This window comes from Podarcis pityusensis, assembly GCF_964106645.2.
Source record: "Podarcis pityusensis genome assembly, chromosome: 15".
NCBI lineage: Eukaryota > Metazoa > Chordata > Lepidosauria > Squamata > Lacertidae > Podarcis > Podarcis pityusensis.
In genome coordinates this window covers 34,132,225-34,158,823 of record NC_138040.1, presented here as the reverse complement: position 1 = coordinate 34,158,823, position 26,599 = coordinate 34,132,225, and the positions used below count along the sequence as shown (strand labels likewise).

Below are 26,599 nucleotides of genomic sequence, written 5' to 3'. Positions count from 1 at the left end.
AAGCCCAAGAGGCTCACTGCCAACCTAGCAGTTCGAAAGCACACCAGTGCAAGTAGTTGTTCTGTTGTGCCAGAAGCGGTTTAGTCCTGCTGGCCACATAACCCGAAAAGCTGTCTGTGGACAAATGCCAACTCCCTCAGCCTGAAAGCGAGATGAGCGCCGCAACCCCATAGTCACCTTTGACTGGACTTAACTGTCCAGGGGTCCTTTACCTTGTAACCCATACTACCCTGATCAATGCCCAATAGTTCTCCCCATTCCTCTCCCTGCTTTGGAGGATCCAGATTTTTCTTTTTTCTTTTTAAGCATGCTTGCAGCTGAGATAAATAGCTAGCATGAATACTTGGCTTTGTTGCTGCGAGAGCAGGGGTCTCATTCTGGGGACCACAGCCTGCTTGTTTTAAATGAAGACAACCAGCCGCACAAAATGTAGCTAAATTCTTTGCTTGTCTAATAAAAGCAGCTCTGCCCATGTCCAGGCTCTACAAAATACCTTCAAAAAACACATCTTAAGCTGTCCCAACAGGTGGCCAGAAACCCAACACTTGGAGACTTCAGGCCTTATTGAATCTGTGTTAGTGAGAAACATCTGGCGGGAAGCCCAGAATGCTGCCCAGGATGGTGGGGGGTGAGAGGCCGGGGCAGAGCTCCGGCACCAGTTCAGGACTTGTGGAACAGAACAAACAAACAAGGCAGCCAATCAGAGAAAAGCAGCTCCCGCTTCCTGCGCTGGCCCAGAGCAATGGCATCCGTGACCCTGACTCCACAGGAAGCAAGGATGGAAGGCCTGGATAATTGGGGTGTCTTTGGGGAATTCCCTTGGCAGCTCATTGTCTCTACACTTGCAGCAAATCTGCAAGAGAGAGAGAAAAAAGATGGGGAAAGGGATGTCGGACTTGAGAAAAAGAAGGAAAATCAACGGAGAAGGAAAGTCACCGTTTAGACACAAACCCATCATAATTCATCAGGAGGAAATATTCGTTGGATATCCAGCAAAAGAGAACAATTTCTCATTGCAGCAGGACAGCAACTGGGGACGGAATAACCAATTATATTGGGTTGCAAATCACGGTGCCAAAGTTAGTCGTGTACATTGATTTCAAAGGATCTGCTCTGAATAGGACTAACACCAGGCGCTGTTGGAAAGCCTGCAAGCATGACCCACGCACACTGGCACTCTCCTTGCTTGTGACAGATGAACATTCGGACTGATTCAGTAAATATTTAGAGAGCACAAAGGTGGCGTAGCACAGTTGTTAGGAGACTGAGGTACAAACCATGAAGTTTCCAATTCAAATTTCACCTCCGTCATAAACTCTCTTGATGATCGTAAGCAAATCACAGTGTCTTTGTCTCAGGTAGGCCTACATTTGCAATAGTAAGACTGGCTTGCCTGGCAAGGACCGTTGGAAGGATTATAGCTAGATTGTGAGGTGTGAAGCGCTTTCGAACACCTGAAAGCACGATTCAAATGTTAAGTGTTATTATTAGGTAGTGTTGTGTATGTTTTCTCTAGTGCGTCATGCAAAAAGTGCCATTTTTAGCATACTCCCGTATGGGCAGAGATAATGGGCTTCAGTATCAGAGTGAGTAAGCTGGCATGCCAGCAGCCCAGTAAAGTACTGCTACTGGTTATGATCCACTCATATGTACAAGCAAGGCTCACAATAACAAAATTGGCATAGTGAGAATGGCATTTATGCCAGAGGTGGGCAATCACTAGATGACCCTTGTAACCCCTTCCAACTATACAATTCTGTGATTCTATGGAGAGGCATCAAAATATGGCAGCTGGAGGAGTGAGTTGGCATCTACGCTGAAGGATTGCCCACATATGGTTCTGCCAGGGGTGTCTGAAATGGTTTCCTCCAGAGAATCATAGAATCATAGAGTTGGAAGGGACAATGAGGATCATCTAGACCAGTGGTTCTCAACCTGTGGGTCCCCAGATGTTGATGGACTACAACTCCCATCATCCCTGAGCTCTGACCTTGCTAGCTAGGGGTGATGGGAGTTGTAGTTCAACAACATCTGGGGACCCCACAGGTTGAGAAAGGCTGATCTAGACCAAGCCACTGCAATGCAGGAATCTTTCGCCCAGCATGGGGCTCAAACCCATGGCGCTGGCATTAAGAACCTCCTCTCCGAGATGTTGAGAGTTGTAGTCAACAGCGTATGGAGAGCACCCCATTGGTCCATGTCATCAGCTCTTAGGATGGAGAATGCAAACTTGCATGGGAGGAAGTGTCATATGAGATGTTAGGGGTTTTCTTCCCATGAAGGATTCTAAGGCGGTGTTGAATGTACGGCTCATTTCAGCACTAATGAAAGATCTCTTTTACACTTAGCCAACTCTCATGTCACTCACCTTGCAAGTGAAGTATCGCTGAACAGATTTAAAAGGAGGATGGCATAAGGAGTGCAGCAGGTGAGAGTGGCAGAACTTATATAGAGTCAAGCTACAGTTCATTAACCTGTTAGCTATGATTTACATCGCCACAAATTACTACATCCCATATCAAGGATTCATCACCCACAGCAGCAGGAGCTTGTGGTTGAACATAAATATTGTTAACTGCTGAAGTAGCCAACTTCATTGAGACATCACAGAGTAAACACACTGCATGGGTTTGGTTTTTTTTTCTTTTTTCTTTGCCTCCTCAGCTCACACATAACACAGGTCAGATTCACACAATTTTTCTCTCTCCCGCAATACGGTAATTCCTATCCTAGCCCCCAGAACCTCCACGATCACCTTTGGGGAAAGATCCATCTGCCATTATGGCTTTCTGAACAGTTCCAACATATGTTGGGAATGCAGGCTTGGCAAGCACCAGAAATCAGGTTCCCCAAGCAGGTGTTGTTAGCTTGAGATCAAAACACGAGTTAAGCCATTCGTAAGTCTGCACAGCCAGTATGTAATTAAAAAATTAAATAACATTATGTAGCAGGCAAAAATTGCCATGTAAATAGACCCATCCAGGTCAGAAATGCATATATGTTGTTTGAATTGCTTACTTATATACAGGCAGGTAGCCGTGTTGGTCTGCTGTAGTCGAAACAAAATAAAAAAATTCCTTCCAGTAGCACCTTAGAGACCAACTAAGTTTGTTATTGGTATGAGTTTTCGTGTCCATGCACACTTCTGGTATCTGAAGAAGTGTGCATGCACACGAAAGCTCATACCAATAACAAACTTAGTTGGTCTCTAGGGTGCTACTGGAAGGAATTTACTTATATACAGACTCTCCAAGTGTCCCGATTTTCCAGGGACGGTCCCAGATTTACAGAAGCTGTCCTGGTTTCTGAGCTGATCCTGAAATGTCCTGCTTTTCCTTAAGATATCCCTATTTTATCAGAGATATGTTGAAGGGTATGGAATTATCCGACCCCCAAGCCATCTGAAGGGAAGTTTTTAAATGTTTAATGTTCTATTATGCTTTTATGTTTTTATATATGTGAAGCTGCCCAGAATGTCTGGGGCAACCTAGTCAGATGGGTGGGGTATAAATTATAGAATTGTTGTTGTTGTTGTTATTGTCATCATCATTGAATAGGATGTCCCTATTTTCATCAGATAAATGTTGGAGGGTATGTATATATGACAAAATAATGTCCAAGACTCAACTGCGCTCAATAAATAAAGAGTCACTACTACTGCAGTTGTCTCTGTGCTGTCGCTGCCCTTGAACAGAACCCAGAATCTGCGTCTGATCCAGAATGCAGCTGCCAGTTATTGAGCAGGGCAGCACACAGAACATATTACTCTAGCTCTGAAACAACTTCACCCGCTCCCATAGATTTCCAGTTCCAAGTCAAAAAGGTTGGTTTTGATTGCACTGAGCATCAGCACCCGGCATGGTTGGGCAGGTCTGATGCCAACATTAAAAAAATTAAAGGTTATAGCCAATGCTAGTCCAACTCGGAATAGGATAGGTCCCATCAGTTCACCACCAATTTCCCTTTGAATGAAAAAACAGGATGTCCAATGAAAGATGGCCTTAAGAAAGCCAGTGCACACAAAGCTTTACATGTGGGCATCTACGGAAGCAGGTAAACTTATCTGACCCAAAACCACAAGTAAGGTAAAGGTAAAGGGACCCCTGACCATTAGGTCCAGTCGTGGCCGACTCTGGGGTTGCGGCACTCGTCTCGCTTTATTGTCCGAAGGAGCCGGCGTACATCTTCCAGGTCATGTGGCCAGCATGACTAAGCCGCTTCTGGCGAACCAGAGCAGTGCACGGAAACGCCGTTTACCTTCCCGTCGGAGCGGTTCCTATGTATCTACTTTCACTTTGACGTGCTTTTGAACTGCTAGGTTGGCAGGAGCAGGGACTTAACAACGGGAGCTCAGCCCATCGCGGGGATTCAAACCGCCGACCTTCTGATCAGCAAGTCCTAGGCTCTGTGGTTCAACCCACAGCGCCACCCGCATCCCTAAACCACAAGTGCCACACACCAAAAGGGTCATAGGAGCATGGGAATCTGCCTTGTGCAAGGCCATGTCACCTGTCCATACCACAGACTGGCAACAGCTCCGCAGCATCAACTCTCAGTAGAATGCAAACAAGAGGCCCGCTGGATCAGGCGAAAAGCCAATATCTAGTCCAGAATCCTGTTCTTACAGTGGCCCACCAGTTGCCTCTGGGAAGCCTACAAGCAGGACATGAGCTCAACAGCACTCTCCCACTTGTGATTCCCCAGCAACTGCTCTTCAGAAGCATCTTGCTTCAGAAACTGAAAGTAGAATATATCTATCTTGGATAGCAGCCACCGACAGCCTTATCTTCAAGAGAAAATGCCCCAAACTGTGAGGATCTAAGAATGACAGAATCTGGAGTTGGTTCTATTTCCCTGCCTCTCTATATATGGGAGCGTCGCTCCACATCTTTGGCCCAGAGCCCAGAGTCAAAGCCAACTGGCAATCCATCATCGTGCAAAGCTTTTGGCGTTTACATTCCAGCTAGCCCTGGTTGAACACAGGAAACATTTATCTGAGAGTAGTTAATTATTCAAGGGGGGGGGGGGGATGCCAAAACCTACAGCAAAACATTCAGGCAATTGCGGTCCCCGTGTCTCGCAAACAATCCTGCGTGCCGACAAATTTCCAGCATCATTTCGAGTTTATGCTGTGATTCTGGTGGCTAAATCACTTGGCAACTGGTGCCAGTTTTGGCTTGCAGCTGCGTTATGTGTGAGAGCGGTTATAGCAAGGCCTCTATTTGCAGGGACACTCTGCCATACAGGGGGGGGGGGTGACGGCAAACATTTGCAGGGGGATAAACAGCTGCTGCTACCTGATTTAGCAGCAAACACGCAGGAACAGCAGGAAGGCACTCCAAAAGCTGTCTGGCTTTAAAGCCTGCTGCAAGGCAGGCAATGTTATTCGACAGCCACCCTCGCTCACATACAACAAAGCATCTTTTCAGGGGTTTCTATAGCTAATTAATTTCCAAAGCAGTGTTTGGAGACAAGAATTCCTGGCTCCCCGCACCCCACTTCTGTAGCAGAGTGGAAAGGTTTATTTAGCCAGCAGTGGGGAAAGGATTCACAAACATTTCCCCTATCCCTGCAGGGAGAGTCACACCAACCAAAAGGAGATTTAATTAGCAAAATCTCGTTAGGCAAACGAAATTATCCGTAAGACAATCCTCCTCTGGACAGGGGGTATGATTAAACAAAGCCATTAATTGAAAAAGTGGCTTCAGTAGCTCACTGATTTCATTCATCCTCTGTGCTGGCTCGATTTTACCTCTTCAGGGTTGAGTTGAGTCGACTCTTTTTCTGAGTTTAATGCAAAGGATTCTCTCCAAGCTTTCAGAAACATGGGGGAAGAGGGGGGGGGAGAGAAAATAAATCAGGCCTTCAGATTTTTACATCTCATCAGCAGGTCCTCCTTGCCAGATTTCAGTTAAAGTGGCTTGATTGCATAATGCATATTTGCATAATGTAAATTGCAATCTACTATCACAGGAGATAAGAGATGTAGAACAGCCATTTAAAAGAAAAAGAAAGAAAGAAAGAAAAAGAAAGCCACTCCACAAAAATCCTAGATTTAGCAGGCAGATTAGAAACTGGGGGGGGGGGGGGTATATAAAACAAGTGAACTGAGAGTGCCATTAGGCGAAGCTGATTAAGCGAACGGAGTTCTGGCTATGTCCACACAAGCATACAAATTTCCCAGGGGTTCTTTAATCACAAAGGTAGTTTAACTCAGAAAGAGTTTCATTTCAGCTTGGCTCCACCCTTAGAATCCAGAAGGTGCTAAAACTAGATTAGGCAACTTGTTATCCGGATGGTCAGAGAAGATATCCCATATGCTCAAATTACCAGAAGTTCACAGAAGAAAGGGCCCGTTTACAGAGAGCTGCGCTGCGAGAAAGAGAAGATGCAGTCCATTCAAAGCGACAAGGCGCTGTTAGACAACAGAAGATCAGCTGGTGGTTCTGAACCAAGGAATTACAAACAGCAGGTCCAAATATGGCTTCTTTTTACGACCTTTCTTTCTTTCTTTCTTTCTTTCTTTCTAAGAACCAGAATGTCTGCTCCATATTGCAAGCTGCTGTTTGTATTACTGTTAGGAAAGAGGAGCAAAAAGAAGTTCCATTTTATTACCCAGACATCATGTGCATCCCTTTAAAATTGCTCCTGCCTGTTTCTTCTGTGGGTCTGTCTAGGGTTAGGGGAGAAATTATGTTCACATTCAAAGGGGATCTTTTTGTACTTTCCAAGGCAATTCACGAACCAAGAGATATCCATCCTGAGAAAATGAGACTTCTCCAAACTTTGCAATGCCCTTCTAGAGCAAAAATGTTCTAACATAACACTTTTCTTTGGACCAACTTGCCAGCAATTTGATGCTTCGGGCAGTGTGAGCTGGCTACTGATGTGCAGGTTTGGGGTGGTTGCACCTGTGCCCATCTTGAGGGGACAGATGATGCTGAGTACACTGTGGGCAGTGGCAAAAAACTCCTTTGGCAGCAATGACAGAGGTGCCAACAGCCAGGTTATCAAGGAAAGAACAGGAATATAATTGATATACTAGAGTACCTGGAAGTCAAGAATGAAAAGCAAGTGGCATTGGTGTTTGTAGATGCAGAGAAGGCCTTTGATAAAGTGTCATGGATCTTTATGAAAAAAACTATGGAGGTGTTAAATTTTGGAGAATAATTTCAAAGGGGAATTTGACGCAATTTAGACAGACCAGCAGGCTATGTTGACAGAGAAAAATTAAATATTGGAAAAGTGTAAAATCATAAAAGTGACAAGACAGGGATGTGTTCTGTCGCCATTATTGTTTATTTTGGTATTAGAGACTCTGGCGAGGAATATACTCTCTAAGAGAGTTTGCTGATTTTTTAAAGCGCTAATTTCCTGGTGATTTGGTGCACAGGACAGCTTTATTTGGCTGCTGTTGCTGCTGCTTCACAGAAGCAGGCGAACTGGACTCTACCAACCCCGAGTGTGTGTTTCAGGATGGGGAGGGAAAAGCCAGGCATGCTTCAGGCACCAGGCTGAGCAGTGATGGGTCAATGCCCATGGGACTCACCTTGAGGAAGAGAGGGAGAGGAGACACCACGGGGATTACGCCTTTGGTGTCTCCCCTTCTGTGAAGCCACTGGCAGCCAAGGTCCACAGCCACATGAAAATGGCAGATGGATGGCAGAAGGACCCAGAATGTTAAGATCTCCCAGAGTGAGAGACTGAGAGACAGTGGGAGAAGAAAGGAAAGCTCCCAGATGTGAGCTGGGAGGTTCTGTCATTTTCTGTGGATTAAGAGGTTCTTTTGAATAGAAAGAAGATTGCTGTATTGGTGCAGTGTTTTTGAACTTTAGAAATCCTGCTGCTGATTTTATCTTCCCTTATTTTTTAGGCTGTTGCCCTTAGGTATGTATTATGCTTTACAGTTGCACCTGGGATACATATGTAATAACATGCTGTGAGATGCTGTGTTTCAGACCCTCCAAGTGCCGCTGTTTTCCAGGGACAGTCCCGGATTTACAAAAGCCATCCCAGTTTCTGATTTGATCCCAGAATGTCCCACTTTTCCTTAGGACGTCCCTATTTTCATCAGTGAAATGTTGCAGGGTATTTTTCAGAGACAGTCCCAGATTTACAGAAGCTGTCCTGGTTCCTGAGCTGATCCTGGAATGTCCCGCTTTTCCTTAAGATATCCCTATTTTATCAGAGATATGTTGAAGGATATGGAATTATCTGACCCCCAAGCCATCTGAAGGCAGCCCTGTATAGGGAAGTTTTTTAATGTTTAATGTTCTATTATGCTTTTATATAAGTTGGTAGCTGCCCAGAGTGACTGGGGCAACCATCAGATGGGCAAGGTATAAATAGCAAAAATATTATTAAAAACTAGGATGTCCCTATTTTCATTGGAGAAATGTTGGAGAGTATGTGTGTTTTATACTGTATCTGTATGTATATAATTGTTCTCTTGTGGTGGTTTTTTATATTGTATAGATGTTATATTATGAATTGACCTATATTATTTGTTATGTTCTATGATGTAAGCCGCCCTGTGTGTGTGTGTGTGTGTGTGTTTGTTTGTTTTCGTTTGTTTTTTAAATGAAGGGTGGTATATAAATGGAACAAACAATTAAATAATTAATACAGTGTGCTTTTAAAATGTGTGTATTAGTGAAAATAGCAGGCAAAGATGCATTAGGGAAAAGCTGTTCTGCAAACATGTGCCTATTAGGCAAAATTGCAAAGAAAAAATTTTTCACCAAAATGCTGATGAATTATCACGAGATTAAAAAACAAAACAAAACCAATAATCACAAATAGCTGCAGAAATGAGGAGAGCTGAACTGGAAAAATGAAAATAAGAATGGACAATTGGGAGTGGCGGGAAGACAACAGGATTCAAGATGGACAAGTAATCTGGACCTTGCGTTTATTTCCCTATGAATCTGTCCCAGGAATATCATTCTCCTGTTTTGCCTTTTAGAGAGATTCAGGAAATGCTTTATATTGGCATCATCAAGACAGAAGTCATAGAATCATAGAATCATAGAGTTGGAAGAGACCACAAGGGCCATCGAGTCCAACCCCCTGCCAAGCAGGAAACACCATCAGAGCACTCCTGACATATGGTTGTCAAGCCTCTGCTTAAAGACCTCCAAAGAAGGAGACTCCACCACACTCCTTGGCAGCAAATTCCACTGTCGAACAGCTCTTACTGTCAGGAAGTTCTTCCTAATGTTTAGGTGGAATCTTCTTTCTTGTAGTTTGGATCCATTGCTCCGTGTCCGCTTCAGTTCAGTTCAGTTCAGAGCCCCACTCAACAGAATGAGAAGAAAACCACATACAGACCCTGCAAATGCAACAGAACTGGCTCAATACATTCCCATCTGAATAGCACCCCCCATAACACCATGGAGGCCAGAGTCTGAAATTCCCTGAATGTGCTACTGACATCTTTTTAGAAAGTCAAACAGGAGGCAGATGAATCACGCCTTATTCTCCCCAGTGGACACACATGTAAATTAGGACTGTCAACCAATTAATCTTCCTTAATTAATCATATGAACTTTTATTTATCCAGTCAGTCAGTATATAAGCTGCCCTTCTTTAACAGGCAGATAATTCTGAATACAATAAACTCAGAAAACAAAAACACAGAACTTTAAAATCGCAGAAGCCACACAAGAAGCTGATTAAATCAAAGCAAGATGAATAAATAAAATGTGATCAAATCAGAATACAACTGAATGAGATTAAAAACAACAACAGTGTATTGGATCCAGCTCTGCCCAATTTTGGCCACTCCATCCACAGCCTCCACTTGCATGTCACTGCCAACAATGTGCAGTAGAGTCACTCAACCCTCCAGAGGGGCTTTTTGGAACGGCTTTGCAGGACTCCTCTGATCTGATGCCGGATCCAGGCCCTGGATCAGGGCCTTATTGTCATGGATGGGTTGGAGGAATGGTGGGAGGAACCAGCTGGGGAACCACTAAGGGAAGAGTGCTCAGAGCCCAGGGATTGGTGGTGGGACAATGATGAGTGGACACAGGGAGAAGAGGCAGAACAATGGAAAGAGGAGGTGTTGGAGCAGGGAGAGTCTGTGGCAGAGAGAGGTCTAGAAGCAGAAGCAGAAGCTGAAGCAGGGAGGCCAAGAGGCAGACATGAGTCAGACTGGTGAAGAGTCATGGGTGTCTCCCCCTCCTGCTGCAACAAGCTTCCCTGTTCTCTGGTCTCCTAGAACCAGAAGAGGCATGTAAAGGGCAGAGGGGAGATTGGTTGCACACAGACACAGTCTCTGGTTGCTTGGGGCGGGGGAAGAAACCCTGTAGAGGAGGTGACTTCATTCTCAACAACTGCTTCATGGGGGCACATTAGAGATGTGCTCTATTGTGCTCATTAGACCTGACACTCCACCAAGACTGTGCATTTCATGTTTTTGCTAATAAAGAGTTAACTCCAACATGCACTGTGTGATTTACTGCTGGCTCACTCCTGACACTCGTGCAGTGTTTGGTTCAACATGCTGTTAGGAAGGGTTTGAGAAGGAGACCAATGCAGACAGTCTGCATGGGTGTCCTCCACTGTCTCCTCACCCAACTAAGCCTCTTTTGACAGCCCTGGATAGACCTGATCTAACCTGAGGTGATCTGGGGCTGCCTCAGTCCACTCTGGCCAGATCCTGGGTTGATCTTAATGAGCCCAATTCAGGATCCAGGATTCAGCTGGAGCCAATGCAGAGCCTTACTTTTTAGTGGGTACAGGGAACTACATAGGCAGATGAGGCGGAAATACTCTATTCAGTGAGTGACCTTTTGCATGCACGAATTTGGATTCAGCACTGTACGTAAAGATCTAAGAGAATTTCCTTCAGTTTGCATTGTAAGTGAACCAACCTAATCCACACCTCCCAGACTAATACACAAATCACCACGTAATTATCCCTGGATTTCACACCTCTCCAAGGTTTGCAATACACTTCACAACTCAAAAAGCATACAGAAATGCAATAGAAAATGTGTATTTTAGGATAAAATGCATTTAGAAATGTGTACACTGAAATAAACCACATTTAAATATGTTTTTATGATTGTTTTTTTTAATAAAAACACACACACAGAGACTAATGTGCAAGCTGGATGCAGTAGACTTATAAATCAACAAATGTGGAAGTGGCACATACAGTGGTACCTCTGGTTGCGAACAGGATCCGTTCTGGAGGCCCATTCGCAACATGAGCAGAACGCAACCCACATCTGTGCATGCAGGGGTAGCGATTCACCGCTTCTGCACATGCACATTATGTCATTTTGCGCGTCTGCGCATGCGCGAGTGGCAAAACCCGGAAGTAACCCTTTCCGGTACTTCCGGGTCGCCGCGGGACATAAACTGAAAACACTCAACCTGAAGCAAACATAACATGAGGTATGACTGTACTGGAAACAGTCTGATTCATCCCTACCCTAAAGCTCTAAAGAAAAAGAAGAAATCAAACTTCTTTTGTTCTTTGACTGATGTGCTTACTACTGCACACAAGAGGGAATGTCTCTTCTAAGATGGTGCAAGCCATCTGAAGTTTTTAGCAAGTACCCACCTTAAGAATAACCTACCGAAAACAAAAGGGAGGGGGAATCAAAAGTCATTAACTAATTGATCAGGGACAACTTTTCTAATGTTTTCAATTGATTAATTAACTAAACGCCACAACCACAATGCAAATGCATGCATGTGAATACTAAGACAGCAGATGCAATTCACAGCTTGGCATTTTAGACACAGGCAGCAGGTAAGGGTTCATTCTGAACTGCTGATGCTGTTTTGTAGGTCAATCAAGTCTTTTTCTTCCCTGGCAGATCTTTGAACCGAAAGAACAAAGCCCTCTCGGCTCTTAAAATCAGCACAGGGAGGGCTATTGCAAAATAAACGAGCACAAGATATAGCAGGCAAAGTGCCTTCAGTAATGTGTAATTGTGAGGCTAGGGAGCAGCTCTCCGGCAGCAAATTCTTGGTGTGAAAACAGAGGTATTACAAGTACATAAGAGCATCCTTCTTTTCATCTGTGAGATGCTGCAGGCTCTGAAATTTCACATTAATTACTCAGATTCTAAGCACCTATTAAACTGTAGCATTAATACGGATTTCATAAAGAGGAGGAAAAATAACAATTCCTCTTAAATGCAGGTTGCTATTTATAGCTGCTCTCTTGGGGACCTTCAGATGTAACCAATAACAAAGAATAACACAAAAAATTGCAGTCGGGGTTGTCGCCCATGAGCCATGAGCAGTCGGGGTTGTCGCCCATGAGCCATACAGTCACGCTAAAAGAGAACATTGTCCCTGCTCAGTTTTTTGAATGCCTAAATATTCTACCTTGATGTTGTATCCGTGATATTTGAATTTGCTTTCCTAGGAATGCAAGGCAAATACTGTTCTGCAAAGATTTACTGGACAATGAAGCCCTCACACTGCATTATTAAAACTGCAAATAGATAATTTTAAGCCAGCAGGGACAAAGACTGGCCTGAGGACTGCAAATCATATAAAGTGCCATATAATTATTTCTTACATTATAGTACACTACTTATATAGCTATCTTAAAAGCAGGAGAAACACAGTGCAACTGTTCTAACCGTTACGTACTGAAGAGTCACCAAAGTTAAAGAAAGTTAACTGTGGGAAACCTCTAGGCTTTAGTGTGAAAGGCACAAAGTGATATTTTATTCTGAATGTCCAATTCCCTATAGAGCTAGACATTGCTCTGTCTTCTAAGCTTAACACTGGCCTCTTTAAGGGAACAAAGGTCTAGATCCAACTTCCTTTTAAGTTCCTTTGATTTATACTGTAGTCTCCTGTGCATGGATTTGATGTATACAAGCTGGCTCTCTTCTGCTATGATATATGCCTCTTTTGCTAGGTGAATCCTAGTAAGGTAAAAGGTCAAGGACCGCCGCAATGGTACCTATTTATCTACTTGCATTGGTGTGCTTTCAAACTGCTAGGTTGGCAGGAGCTGAGACAGAGCAATGGGAGCTCACTCCGTCACAGGGATTTGAACCGCCAACCTTCTGATCGGCAAGCTCAAGAGGCTCAGTGGTTTAGACCACAGCGCCAACCGTGTGAATTTAGTAATGAATCCTAGTAAAGAAGCATCCAACCTGGTTCCTTCCATATGTTGCTGAACTACAACTCCCATAATCCCTGACCATTAGCCACACCAGCTGGGGCTGATGAGAGATGGAGTCCAACAACATCTGGAGGACACTAGTTTGCCTACCTCTGCTATAGTGCCAGAATACCATGAAGTGTACAGCCTGTCATTTGACATTCTGTAAAATGCTATAGCATATTATGATAGCATATAATTGAATCACTGCTAAGTTTAAGGTTGAGTGCTGATATTTATGAAGCCGAAACTGCATATCCACACCTAAGAGAGAGGTGTCAGCAGGCATGGTTTGCAGAAGCATAAAAGCAAACCTTCAGGGAAATATCCCTGATTTGCAGAATGGATGGAACAAATTGTAGCCTGGTGAGGACTGAGCATGCTCAGTGGGTGTGGAAGACTGAATCGTTTGGGGGGGGGGAAATAACCAGGGGGAAGGGGGAATGGAAGTAGCTGGTAAAGTGGGGGGCACAGCTGTAGCAGACCAAGGGGTTCCCAAACATCTGGCAGGCAGGCTGGCAGGACTCTCTAGCTAAGAGAGAAAGCAAGGAGCACAGAAGGAGGAGGAAAGAAAGTGAAAGAGGAAGAGTTAAATACTCTCTCTGTTGTTCTTTGATCCATTTCTCCTCCAATTGAAACGAGCGAGAGGATGGAGAAGACACACGTAGATATAACGAGGGTAGAGAAAACCATATCATTGCCTAGAGATAGGTCATTCCCTGTTTCACACTGAGAAACTATTTTTTTAAACATCCCCGGGGACTGTAGTGGGAGCTGCCCACAGGAAACCAATGAAGAAATCCTAAAATTCCACATAGCTGAGAATGGGTACTAGCATGCCCTTCCTCCCCTAATCTCACCGAAACAAATAGCTGCGAAGAGAAGATCTTCCACACATTCCAATTCTTCAGTATGAATTAAAAATAGTAAGAACCCTGCTAATGCAAATTTCAAAGCCAGGTCTGCCCATACTGCAGGCTGGTGGCTTAGAGAGAATAGCTTATGGCAGCCCAACATTGAAAGCTGCAGGTCAGGCTCTGAGTCGCTTACAACAACAATGCAGCTTTGTCCAAAGGCTTAGTACCACTAGTACAGGTTCAAGTAATGCACGAATAGCAGATTTTTAGCAACACACTCTGTGTGTGTATCTGGGAGAGGGGCTTAGAGTGTGATCTTTAGCAGGCAGTGCAAGCATGTTCCTATTTCCACCTGTGAGATGCTGGAAGGCACTTACTGGCAAGTTTTGTCCAGATGCTTCCACACATCAGGAAGTCCTCCACTAAAACAAAAGCCAACTCCTGTTTGACGTTCATGTGCTTGAGAGAGACTGGGATCTGCACTGCCAGCAAATAAACTCTGGAACTTTAAAAGAGTTCAGTACATTAATTCTCATCTTCCACAGTGACTGGCCTCCTTGGAAGAGGAACTCAAGTGAGACGTGATGTCCTGAGACGTAACTTCTCTCCCTCTCTCTCTCTCACACACACACTCTCACACACCAAGTAATTAAAACAAAATCCATCCCAATTAAGCCCCCACAGACCTCCTGTAAAGAGGACTCTGTTGGAACTCTAGCTAGCAATTGCACGCACACATGCCTGCACACACACAAATTCACACAGTTCCTGGAACTTTCCTGCCAAACTCGAGGGAGAACTGTTCTCTTTGGTTTATGAACTGTATCTAAGCATGCTGGACCGGAGATGCATAAATGGCCAAGATACAGCTCCATTATTTGTCCTTCGCTGTGCCATAAAACCACATTAAGATCACACTATCGTCTTTAAGTTCGAAAGACCATTTAATGATGTGATTCCATTGGGAGTCCAATCTGCATTAGGGATGTCTCATTGATGGTGGTGGTGAGGAACCACTGCAAGACAAAGGAACTGGTATTCCGACATGATCTCCCTCGCACCACAAGCAATTCTGCCTATTGTTTACATCAGGGTGGCTAAACTGTGACTCTCCAGATGTGGCTTGACTACATCTCCCAATACCCCTCACTGTTGGCCAGGGTTGATAGGAGTTGGAGTCCAACAACATCTGGAGAGTGACAGGTTGGACATCCTGGGTAGTTTACATGATGTGTAACCTAGTGACAAAAAATAGAATTGAGTCAAGAACCTCTAATCTTGTTATGGATTGCATATCTCTCAAAACCCCTTTGCCTCTGACTCAACCTTGAACACACAAGAGACCATTCAGGATTGTTATTCCAGAGTAACTGACGGAGTAAGTAGACCTTAATTCTCAACTGAGAACTACTGGTCTGAGCAAGTATTTCAAGGAATCAAAGAACTGTAGAGTTGGAAGGGACCCCAAGTGTCATCTAGTTCAACGCCCCCTGCAATGAAGGAATCTCAGCTAAAGCATCCATGACAGATGGCTATCCAACCCCAGCTTTAAAAACTTCCATGACAGATGGCTATCCAACCCCAGCTTTAAAAACTTCCAAGGAAGGAGAATCCACAACTTCCTGAGGGAGACCGTCCCATTGTCAAACAGCTCTTACTGTCATAAATACTTTATTCATTCTGCAGTTTCTTTGTTTTCAATCCCTGTATCCTGCTATTTATTATTATTATTATTATTTTGTTAAGGAAAAGGTGGCAACTAACTCGTTTTTCCCTAAGCTACACAAATGCCTCAGGGCAAAAAGAGTGAAACAGAATGGCCTCTCTTCACAAAGCAGTATAAGTTAAATCGGTGTCAGCTACAATACTTAATGCACTGAGGAGAGAGAAAAAGCCTCAGGCCAGCAGATCAGTCAAGGATACTAATGGTCTGTATCAACAGTCTACGTTTAGGATTGAAGTATATGTTAAATTGCCACAGACAACTGTGTTTATTTTATAACCTCGACACAGAAATGAGACTGGACAGAATGCAGGTTTGAAGATTACATCCGAAATTAGAATTTTATTCTTTTAAGCTGTGTCTCACTTCATAGAAACATTGGAAGAGTCCTGTCGGATCAGGTCAAAGGTTCATTTGGTCCAGTATTCTTTTCTCATATTGGCCAACCAGATATACATATACTGTATCTATTAACATTAAAGATTTGTGGGAGGGTTGTCCGGTTTCTTATGTACACACCTGGGGAGAAAAATAGGCTGAATGAGAAATTCTTATAACCCTCGTTGAATTTAACTTGAGGAAAGTGTTCCATGTAGGGCTGTGCCAAATTTTAATCAAGGACCGCTCAGGGCTGAAAGGGCCATTTTGGAGGTTCCAAAATGTTTGCTGAAAGAACCTCCAGGCCTTAGCCCTTTCACCTTGCTTCTCTCCTTTTTCTTAACTCTCCCAGCAGTCGCTCTGTGCAATTTTCTTCTGCTTCAAAGAAGGTACTTATTGCCGGCTACAGGATCCAGCTAATCAGGAATCAAACAGCCTGCATGATGACATCACAGCACCATGTGCTTGGCAGGCGATAGCAGTTAGGTGATTAAGAGGGAGATTTTTGAGTGATTGGGTTGATGGGGTGTTTTTGTGTAGATGGATATGTTGGGTGTTTGGGAGCAGAACGAGGTGAAGGATACTAGATGAGTAGCAGGTACTGTATTATTTGCATAGATGTAAAACAGAATTTGTATATGATGTGCATTTATGGAATGAGTGTTGTATATTACGAGTCAGGATGTGCTTTGGCAAGAAAGGATCTCAGACTCTTCATATGTTTTGAAAAGGTGCTGCAATGTCTTTAAATTTGGTTCTTCCACACTGCATCGCATTGCAGTTTGTGTTATATTGTAGTTTTTAAGTTTCCATGTTTGCTATATATTGAGCCATGTCATCAGCTGGTGTTGGTCCACTGTGCTTCAGCAGTGCCACAGGCTGATTGCATCTATGCCACGCCGCATTGAAGCAGTAATTGATGCAAAAGGGGCCCAAACCAAGTACTGAGTACATATGCATGCTTCTACTTCTCAGAGGTCCAATATTGCTCTATTTGCAGTCTTTGTTTTGCTGATTTCATTTAATATTCTAATTTCTGAGATTATTAAATTGGGGTTTTCACCAGCTGTATGCCATGATCATCACAATTATAACAAATAAAGGCTTGACATATCTTGCTTTGCATGTCATGAGTCTATCTCATATATTAATTTCACCTTTTAAGTTGAACTACTGAAATAAATGAACTTTTCCATGATGTTCTAATTTTCCGAGTTTCACCTGTATACATATTGTTGTTTTGTAAGCCAATTACTGCCTTAGCCTTAAGCAGCATCTATACGTGAGAAATAAATAAATGTAGCCAATTGATGAAGGCTATGCTATGGTGTCACAAAGCCAACTCAGAGTGAGGGCAATGTTCCCCAGCTTTGCTTTTATATCTCCAAACTATAACCAGAAAGGAAGGGTTTCATCTCATAGAAGGTTTTCAGCTCAATTCCTATTTCAGCTCAGCCCTAATTCCATGTTGATCCACATCCTGGGAGCAACCATTTCTTATTTCAGATATTGCAAACTAAGGGTTATACAGGAAACATCTCCCAAAGTATGGATGAACAGCAGAAATGTAGCACAGAGGAAAGTTTATGAATAATGATGTCATGCTCATCCTTTTAGATTCTTTCAGCTCATAAAAAAAATTCTGAAGTGGATGAAATATGAATTTAAAATGATCACAGATAGGAGAAAGTAATATTGCTAGTTTTACTTATCGTGCAATTAATATGAAATCAAAAGCAAAATAGGTATGTAATACTCCTAGCTAGCTGCTGTGGAACTCAACATGTGAGCAAATTCAAAGAAAAACAGATGGGTCTGTTGTTTCATGACATCTGAGAACATCACTTCCAGTATGGAAAACATGGTACCCAAGAATTCAACATGAAAGGGGGCTATTTAGCCTAGCCTCATTCCATCCACTGTCAGTCTGTTATTGCAAAATGGAAGCCTAGCCTTTTGTGGATGTGAAGAGGCTGCAATTGAACATCCCAGTGAGATTGTTCCTTGTGCCAGAAGCCCTACGCTTCCTTCAACCCTTGGTACAGGTGACCCAGTCAAAGAGCCAGTTGGGAAATATGGAAATATGGATTATGCACATGGAGGGAGGAAATCAAGGCCTACTTGAAGACTGCAGAATGAGACAATACAGTACATATTCAGATGGTCAGCTCTACACAGACTATGTGCTTCAAAAAGATGTCTGAAGGGGTTGGTGGCTGCTGTAGTTCAATGACATTTGCAGGCCATGGGTTCTCAATACCTTTCTTAGTAGATAGGTGGAATGCAATTTAACCAGAGACAATAAATAAACCATGACCAGATCAGGGACCTCTTTTCAGAGGGTTTTAATTTATATTAAATCCAGCAGATGCTTACCACTGAAGCATATGAAAATGCATCAAAATAGATTTCTTGTTTTAAACCAATTCCACTGAAAATTTCAGCATCCAAATGGAAGCAGATCATCGCACAAGAGCCCCCAAGAGGAGGAGGAAAAACCTATAAGGGTAACATTAAATGAAAGAAAGCCTTAAATGTCAAAGATTTTTCAAGTTTCCTGTATTTTATTGGACTGGCCTATTGACTCAGAAAACCCAGCAAAGATTATTAACTCAGGCAGAAGAAAAGGAGAGAAAAAGGTATGACTAGCTCAAGGGGGAGATACAGATGGGGACATGAATTTTTTGAAATGGACAAAGTGAATGGGTAAGCATGGGAGCTTGCTAGACTGGCAAATTCCACTCCAAGCGATGGGTGTTGCAACAAGGAGTGGGGTAGATCAATCTACTTCTACTCCAGGTCACTTTTGTTTGTGTTCATTTATTTATTATTTATTTTTTAATCTATGCAAAGATCTGGAAGGCCAAGGGTTTCCCACTCCTGCTCTAGACTGGGCTTGATGTTTCTCTGGGCCGCTCCATAAGTGACTTGGCAACAAGCCAATCTTTGGCCCCAAATGGCAACCTGTCTTGGCTCCCTAATGAGCATCTCTGTATGATCCCTGTGATTCAAACCTGGCGTTCAGCTCGTTCAACTTTAGATATTAAGATATGCATTTTTTAAAAAACACACCCAAGAACACTTGCATGTATATCTGAATAAGTAATATGCACAGACTCTAAAGATAAGGAATCACTTTAAAAAAATAATGCTACCCATCCATAAGGAGGAACAAGGCCCTCTGTTTCAAATTCATTATTAATTACTTATTTCTTTAGAAAAAAGTTATAGATCGCTTAGTCAGAAGGATCTCCAAGCTTTGCAGGGGCAAAACAAGGCTGGTCAAAGATCCAGTTTGGCACCTCCCACACATGCATTTGTGTACATACCAGGGCCAGATTTAGGTTTAATGGGGCCCTTTAGATATCCAGTGATCCTCTGTCGACAACAAATTGTCGCTGTTTTTTGTGTTGAATTTATGCTACATGGTAATTTATGGACCTAATAGGTATCTAAAGCCATTTGCACATAACAAAATATGTATTTTATCAAAGTAATTGTTGAACTGAAATACAATTAAGAAGTATATTAATAGCGAAATACAATTAAGAAAAAGTATATTAATAGTGAAATAATTATTAAGCTCTAACTTAAAATGATATTAAGCTCTAACTTAAAATGATGTAGGCTTTATTTTATTTGTTTTTTATCTTATATTTTGGAAATGTACATCTAGGGGTTTTTTCTTTAAATTTTTTTTTGGGGGGGCCAAGAGAGTGGGGCCCTAAGCTATAGCTTGTTTAGCTTATATGTAAATCCAGCACTGGTACCCACACACACAGGCTGGGAGCTTCAATGGCACCCCTCTGGAGACTTCACCTGGGGCAAAAAACATGGCCAACCCCCCTCATAGCTGAAAAACTTTGTGCATCAATGAGACACAGATCTCAGCAAAACTTTTAAAACAAAAAAATATATAGATAACTGAGTCATACATCTTGCTAGGCTTGCTGAAATTAAAATAAGTTTCTGCAGGAATCTAGCGAGGGCACCGGCCTAACGTCAATACACAGGCTGCTGCCCACACTAAGATACTGACTCCTTGCAAATGCAGAGCAAACATTACATAGCACTTTTAAAAGTGCAAGTTCCACAGACTGAAGTGGTCAGACAAGTTGATATCAAGGCAAAAAGACTACTCAGATAAATAAATGTACAGTGGTACCTCGGGTTAAGAACTTAATTCGTTCTGGAGGTCCATTCTTAACCTGAAACTGTTCTTAACCTGAGGTACCACTTTAGCTAATGGGGCCTCCCGCTGCGGCTGCCGCCGCGCAATTTCTGTTCTTATCCTGAAGCAAAGTTCTTAACCTGAGGTACTATTTCTGGGTTAGCGTAGTCTAACCTGAAGCATCTGTAACCCAAGGTACCACTGTACCTTTACTTTGTCACAAAGTGAGCATAGGGAATGCATGATTTGGGAATAGAGAGAAGGAGGCAGAAAGGGAAAGGGGCGCAGGGCCACCAGCAGCACCACTGAGAAGCCAGTGCCATAATTTGTTTGTTTGTTAAACTTCTTGTCTCATTCTTCCTCCCAAATAAGCTAAGGTGGCATTAGGCTCCACCCTCCATCAGGCATCAGGAAAGAGCCATTCCACCAGGCAACAGCAGCAAGAGCAAAGAGAAGCAGGGCCACTCCATCACTCAAGTGGAGAGATGTTTGCCTCCTGCTTCTCCTTGAACTGTTTTCCATTCCAACTGGTTTTGATAAGAACTTTGTGGCAAAGAACTAGTGCCTGAGTTTGCTCTCCTCCTCTTTCCTAACGCCTATCATTTTTGTGCCACGCCCTTTAGAATTTAAGCTTGGGGGCAGGGACTGTCTCATTACTGATCTTTGCAAGCCGCTGTTGGGAGCTCAGAAGTGGGGCAGAAATGCTTAAATAGCAAATAAATAGCACCACCATCTCTCTCTCCCAAAGTCCAGGCAAGCACAAGCGTTTCTGCTTGGTACTCATCATCTGCCTTTCACACAGGTTCTATTGACAGATCCTCCTCACCGTGGCGGCACGGGGAAAACGAGGCAGCCGAGGTTTATTGCTGCAGGCAGATGTGTGCCCTTTTGAGATCAAAAAGGGAAATTCTGCAGGAAGCTTGAGAGCCGAGGTAGCAACTGAAGGATGAATCGTGTGAGGAAACAAAAACAGGGTGGAAATCAAGACAACCCCACACTTCGCAGCCCTCAGGCTGTCCTGCTGTTCACAGATTCCATGGTCACAAGCCTTCCTACATCAGCTAGGCTGGCTTTTGTCTTAGTGGCTTTAAATTTCAGTGTGGGGACCAGAGGGAACGGGTGGGAGAGAGTGTCAGATTATGCACAAGGTAGCCCTTTTCATTTTGCAATGTGACATTCTGTCGCTACTCCTATGGTCCCCTAACTGCTGTCAGCTACAGAAATTTGCGCTGGGGTGGGAATGGGACCACTGCCTAGGTCTTGTGAAGCCACTTGTTCTGCTGTTGCCTTTTCTTCCGCATCTTTCCATTCATATCTGCAGAATAACCAAAAAGATCACATTCTTACTGAGGATTTGCCTGAGGCTTTCAATCAGGGATACGAGAGATAATTCAGTGCGATTCACATTTTCATCCTCAGGCTCCTAATTTGCAGTTCGTGAAACAATACACAAACCAAACACAGCTATCCTTTGAAAATTCTCACTTTTGTTGCCACACAGTTCTCCCACCAAATAATGTGTCTGAAAATGACTGTTTTTTTGGAGGGGGAAATGTACATGAAAATGTGTAACTAGTGAAAACAGCACAGGAAAAAGCATCATATTAGAGAAACTGCTTACCAAAAAAGTGTATATATCTGGGGGGGGGGGGGAAATTGCTCTAAAGTGCCAATGAATCTGATGAAGAATTGTGGAGAACTGAACATAAGCTGGAAAAATGAAAAACACTGAAATTGACAGAATGTAATGGACTGGCTGGATTCAGAGGAGTGGCAGAAGGTACCAGCTGGAGAACCCCCAAGAGAAGAAGGCTCAGAGCCAGAGGATTGATGGTGGGGCGACAATGAGTGGTCAGAGGGAGAAGAGGGGGGATTGGGAGGTGGAGGTGTGGGGAACTGAAGAGCTAACAGGGTTTAGTGAGCAGGAAGAGGCTGTGGCAGAGAGCAGTGCAGAAGCAGAGGCAGAAGCAGAGGTGGGATCAAGAGACAGAGTGGAGGCAAGCTGCTGAAGAAGCCAAGGAGTCCCTCCTCCCTGGTCTTCCAGAACACAGAGAGGAATGAAGAGGGCAGAGCAAAGAGAGACAAGACAACAGAGCCTTAGCTACTTAGGAAGGACCCAGGGGAGGAGAAGGCTGAGGCAACTGTGGGAAGGCAAGCACCTTCAGTCCTTGCAACTGCCTCCCTGAAGCAAGACCTACTGGGAAGGGTTGCTGTGACTACTAGGACTGAGCTCTTTTTTGTTTCTTTGAATAAAGAGTCAACTTCACTGACACTGGGTGCTTTATTGCTGACCTGTCCCTGACTCCGGCTCCTTACAGAGATTTATCCATTCTTATTTTCAAATCACCATCCATTTTCATATTGAACTCCAGAGTTTCCAAGTGGGATTGGTTACCCTAGGGTGTGTCTAACATGCCTGAAGCTCATGGAGTTTGCGTGCAAGAGGCACAAGGGCTTAGTGGCTTCTCTGCATAATTAGGAATTGTGAATCTGTCAATTTTGGTTTCTTTCAGTTTCTCATTTTTCCACTCCGAAGTTTGGTTCTCCACATAAATTTGCAGGGGTTTTTTTGTAAGTCCACATGAAAATTTGTCAGCATTTTTGTGCAAATTTATCCAGGTATACATACTTTGCTATGCAATTCTGCCTAATATACAAATTTTTGCAAAGCAATTCCCTCAGTTATAATGCATTTTTCTATGTTACTTTCACTAATGTATGCACATTTCACCATAGTTTATTTTGTACACTTTGCTTGGCTGGAGAACTGGATTGCAAAACTTGAATAAGTGCAAATCTCTGAAGACAGTCCACATATTGTTTCAGAAAATGTGAATTTGGCAAGCTCCCTTTAAATGTGAACTGAATCAAATTTCTCACCATCCACACTCGTAATGCACAGAGATGCGCAAGCAAAGGGATCATTTCCAAAACACACTACAAGAAAGAACAGAAAGGCAAGGTTCTTCTCATTACTCTGACCCCCTAACACAGTCCTTGGCCAGCCTCAAAGCCTTTTGTCCATCTTTAAGGCTGCCTGACCTTTGGCATCTGTGCTCCATGGAGATGATCAAAGGGTCAGATTCATGGGTTCGTAAAATTGCAGAACGTGACAGGCGGAGTTTGCAAACAGCTGGTCAAGCTTATGGAGCTGTTATTGCAAAGGGGTGGGATGAGGGGGCCTGGCTTTCAAAGCTTGCAGAGAAATGTGCTCTCAGTTTACCCTGATCAAGAACAAAGAACAAAGAAAAGAAGAAGATACACACAAACAGAAAGAAAGGGTATCAATACCTCTCGGGAAAGAAGGAAGAAGAAGAAGAAGAAAGGATTCTCTCTCTAGATACATTGGTTCTTCTATCACACACATCTATTGCATGCGGAATGAAAACAGAAAGCTCCGGAAAAGCGTCACAGCTTTGCAGATGCTGAAGACCATTACTTTATAGCTCAGTTGTTTAGAGCATGGTGCTGATAACACCAAGGTCGCAGGTTCGATCACCATGCAGGACAGCTGCATATTCCTTAACTGAAGGGAATTGGACTAGGTGATTCTCGAGGGTCCCTTCCAACTCTATGTTTCTATGATCATGGCCAGAATCCTACATCATGCAGGCAACTTGTTTATCATTCAAGAAGTATCCGGCTTCTTATTAGGGTCCTCTGCTGAGCAAGCAGATTTATTTATCTATATATTCATTCATAAAAGTATTTCTGTTACCTCCATATCGTGAAATAGCATGGGCGTTAACCATGTCGAAACGTAAACTGCCATTTTAAAAAGGCAAATAAAACTCGGGTAACAACATTAGTGCAACAGGAATTCCAGTGGGAAAATGCCATTCATAGGTTTGGTTCAAACATACATGTAATGTGATCAACACACACACACCCCAGAGCAATGCCTCTGGAACAATGATAGGCCAAGAGACAGAATCATTCCAAGTAAGACAGTGGGGGGGAGGTTGTGGGGTCTGCTGGGCTCCCGCTGCTTTTTCTGAACCCCTACCCCCAATTTCTAGAATCTCCCCCCTCAATATTCCTGGATTTCTCTCTCCCTTGACTTGCCTGCACCCTTCTCCCACCATGCCCCACCAGCTCCAAATCTGAATTTTGTGGCCAAAGTAAATCTTCATCTTGATCTCTAGTATTCATATAAAACAACTGAACAGTCACAGATAATGGAAAAAGACTCACATTGGTCATTGTGTAACCTCACTCTGCATCCAGTGAAGTGAAGAGATATGTCTTAGTTTGGATCATACAGTGGGAATGGGGCATGGAAATGGGTGGTGAAACAGGCTCCCTGTGCGAGAAGAAGGTCTGCACAGCCACAACTTTAAATCACCAGCTTCCATAAGCAAACACTGATCTCTGCAAGCCATACGAGGTCAAGGATGAGAACGCGCCTTGCTCAGCCAACTGCATGATGCTATGTGGTATCAAGTTAGCTGTTCTTATGATTTATTCAAATAGTCATCACAGTCTATTTTTACATGGGAGTGATGATATCCACTGATAACAATTAATCACATATACATGTAGATTAGTTAGGAGCCAGAGCATTGCTAAAATGGTGCCGGAAGCCTGCAGTCAAAGAACTGGCTGGTGGGTTCCATTCAATATGTAAAATGCAAGCCCAGCCACCGCTCTTCAGTTCTAGAGTTGCTGTAGTTACAGTAGAGGTAAAGCAAACAGTTTCTAGGTGGAAAAATAAAGCCTTCTCTCCCACCTTCTATGTTGTCCCAAAGACTGTAAGCAACAACGGCACTGCCTCCATTATTCACAACAGAGCTCTCCTCTTAAGCATCTCCCTCTGCCGCCATCTTGAATTCCTCCCCACCACCTCCAGAGTTGCCACTTTTAACAGCAGCCTGATGGAGGCAATGCTTTTCCTGGAATCGAGGTACTATTTATTGATTTGTGCAATTTATATCCTGCCCTTTCGCCCAAAGGAGCCCAGGGCAGAAGACGTGGCAGTGATAAAACATTAAAAAGAATCTACAAAAATGTTAAAACGTTGTTTTAAAAAGCTTACCCCTACCAGGGATCTCTGGGTTGCTGGGAACAAGGCTTTTTCAGCCATCAAATACCCGCGTAAACAGGAATGTTTCTCCTGAAAGTCTATAATAGGGGAGACAGCTGCACCTCACTAGGGAAGTCATTGTACAAGCAGGGAACCACCACGGAAAAGGGCACAATGCCAACTGGGCAAGGCCTCACCTGCCAATTGTAGGGTTCGAGATGGGAAAGGAGCTCTTTTAGGTACAAAGTGGGGAAGAAGGCATCTGCTTAGTCCATCTCTGAAGTTGACCAGAAGGAGTCAGAACCAAGAATCTAAGCAAGGGGTCAGAGGCAAGGAACACATCAGAGCCATGAAGGTTTTTGTTGCTCAGGCAAGGTCTTAGTCCAAACAGGAAGTCCTTTATAGCTCTTCCTGTCCAGGAAGTCCCAATGGCCACCTTAGGTGGACAGGGCCAGCCCAGACACTGACAGTACTTCACTGCCTGGGAAGATGCTCCAATTGGCTCCAAAGTTCTCGGTTTTAGCCCTGGCAGCTCCTGGCAGTCAACCCATTATTCTCTCTTCATTCATTCCTCATTCTGCTATTTCTTCATTCATTCCTCATTTCTCTTCTCCATTCCATTCCTTCAGCTCCATTTATCAACTTTGGGTGGTTTTAATCTCAACCAAACAGACAACCTTCCCTTGCCTCTACAAAATCTAGGGAGGATTATCATCCCTGACTGGGTTCACAGTACAGGCATAGGTTTTCCTTAATCCCTTTACTTGTTGATTTGTGACACATAATTTAACAATGTAAGAATCCTCTTGGATCAGACCAAAGACCCATCTAGTCTAGCATCCTGTATCCAGTGCCAAACAGATGCCAATGGGAAGACAGAAAGCACCAGATGAGAGCAATAGTCCTTTCCCACTGTTATTCTCAAGCAGCTAATACTTGTTTTATGTTCTTCATTTCCCTCCAATGATCTCCCCATCCATCCCATGCTGCAAAAAATAAATAAATCACAGAGCACATGCTTTTGTTATACAGATTGATTGGTTTACTCAAGCAATGGCAGGTCCTCACTTCAGTTTAATACTTTAGCTGATCAGCTTGGTTGCCTCTCATGTCTTTTCCAGCTAAACAAATCTACGGTTCTCCTGGCTAAGCTAGTTTTCTGTGTAAATCAATCACTGATGGGAAGAGGAAGCAAGGGGACCAGGAATAGAGGCAGAACTGGCTTTGCTCAACCAAGAGAACTGGCAAAGTCTCAATGCTTCTGTAAGCTCTGCCAAATGCACAGAACTTTCACCATAAGCTA

General features: G+C 43.4%; 1 protein-coding gene across 7 annotated transcripts in view; it reads right to left on the bottom strand.

Annotated features, from left to right (window-relative positions):
• PKNOX2 (PBX/knotted 1 homeobox 2) overlaps positions 1 to 26,599 on the bottom strand; it is a 434,276-nt gene that overhangs the window by 309,980 nt on the left and 97,697 nt on the right. The gene's annotated exons all lie outside the window — the stretch shown is intronic.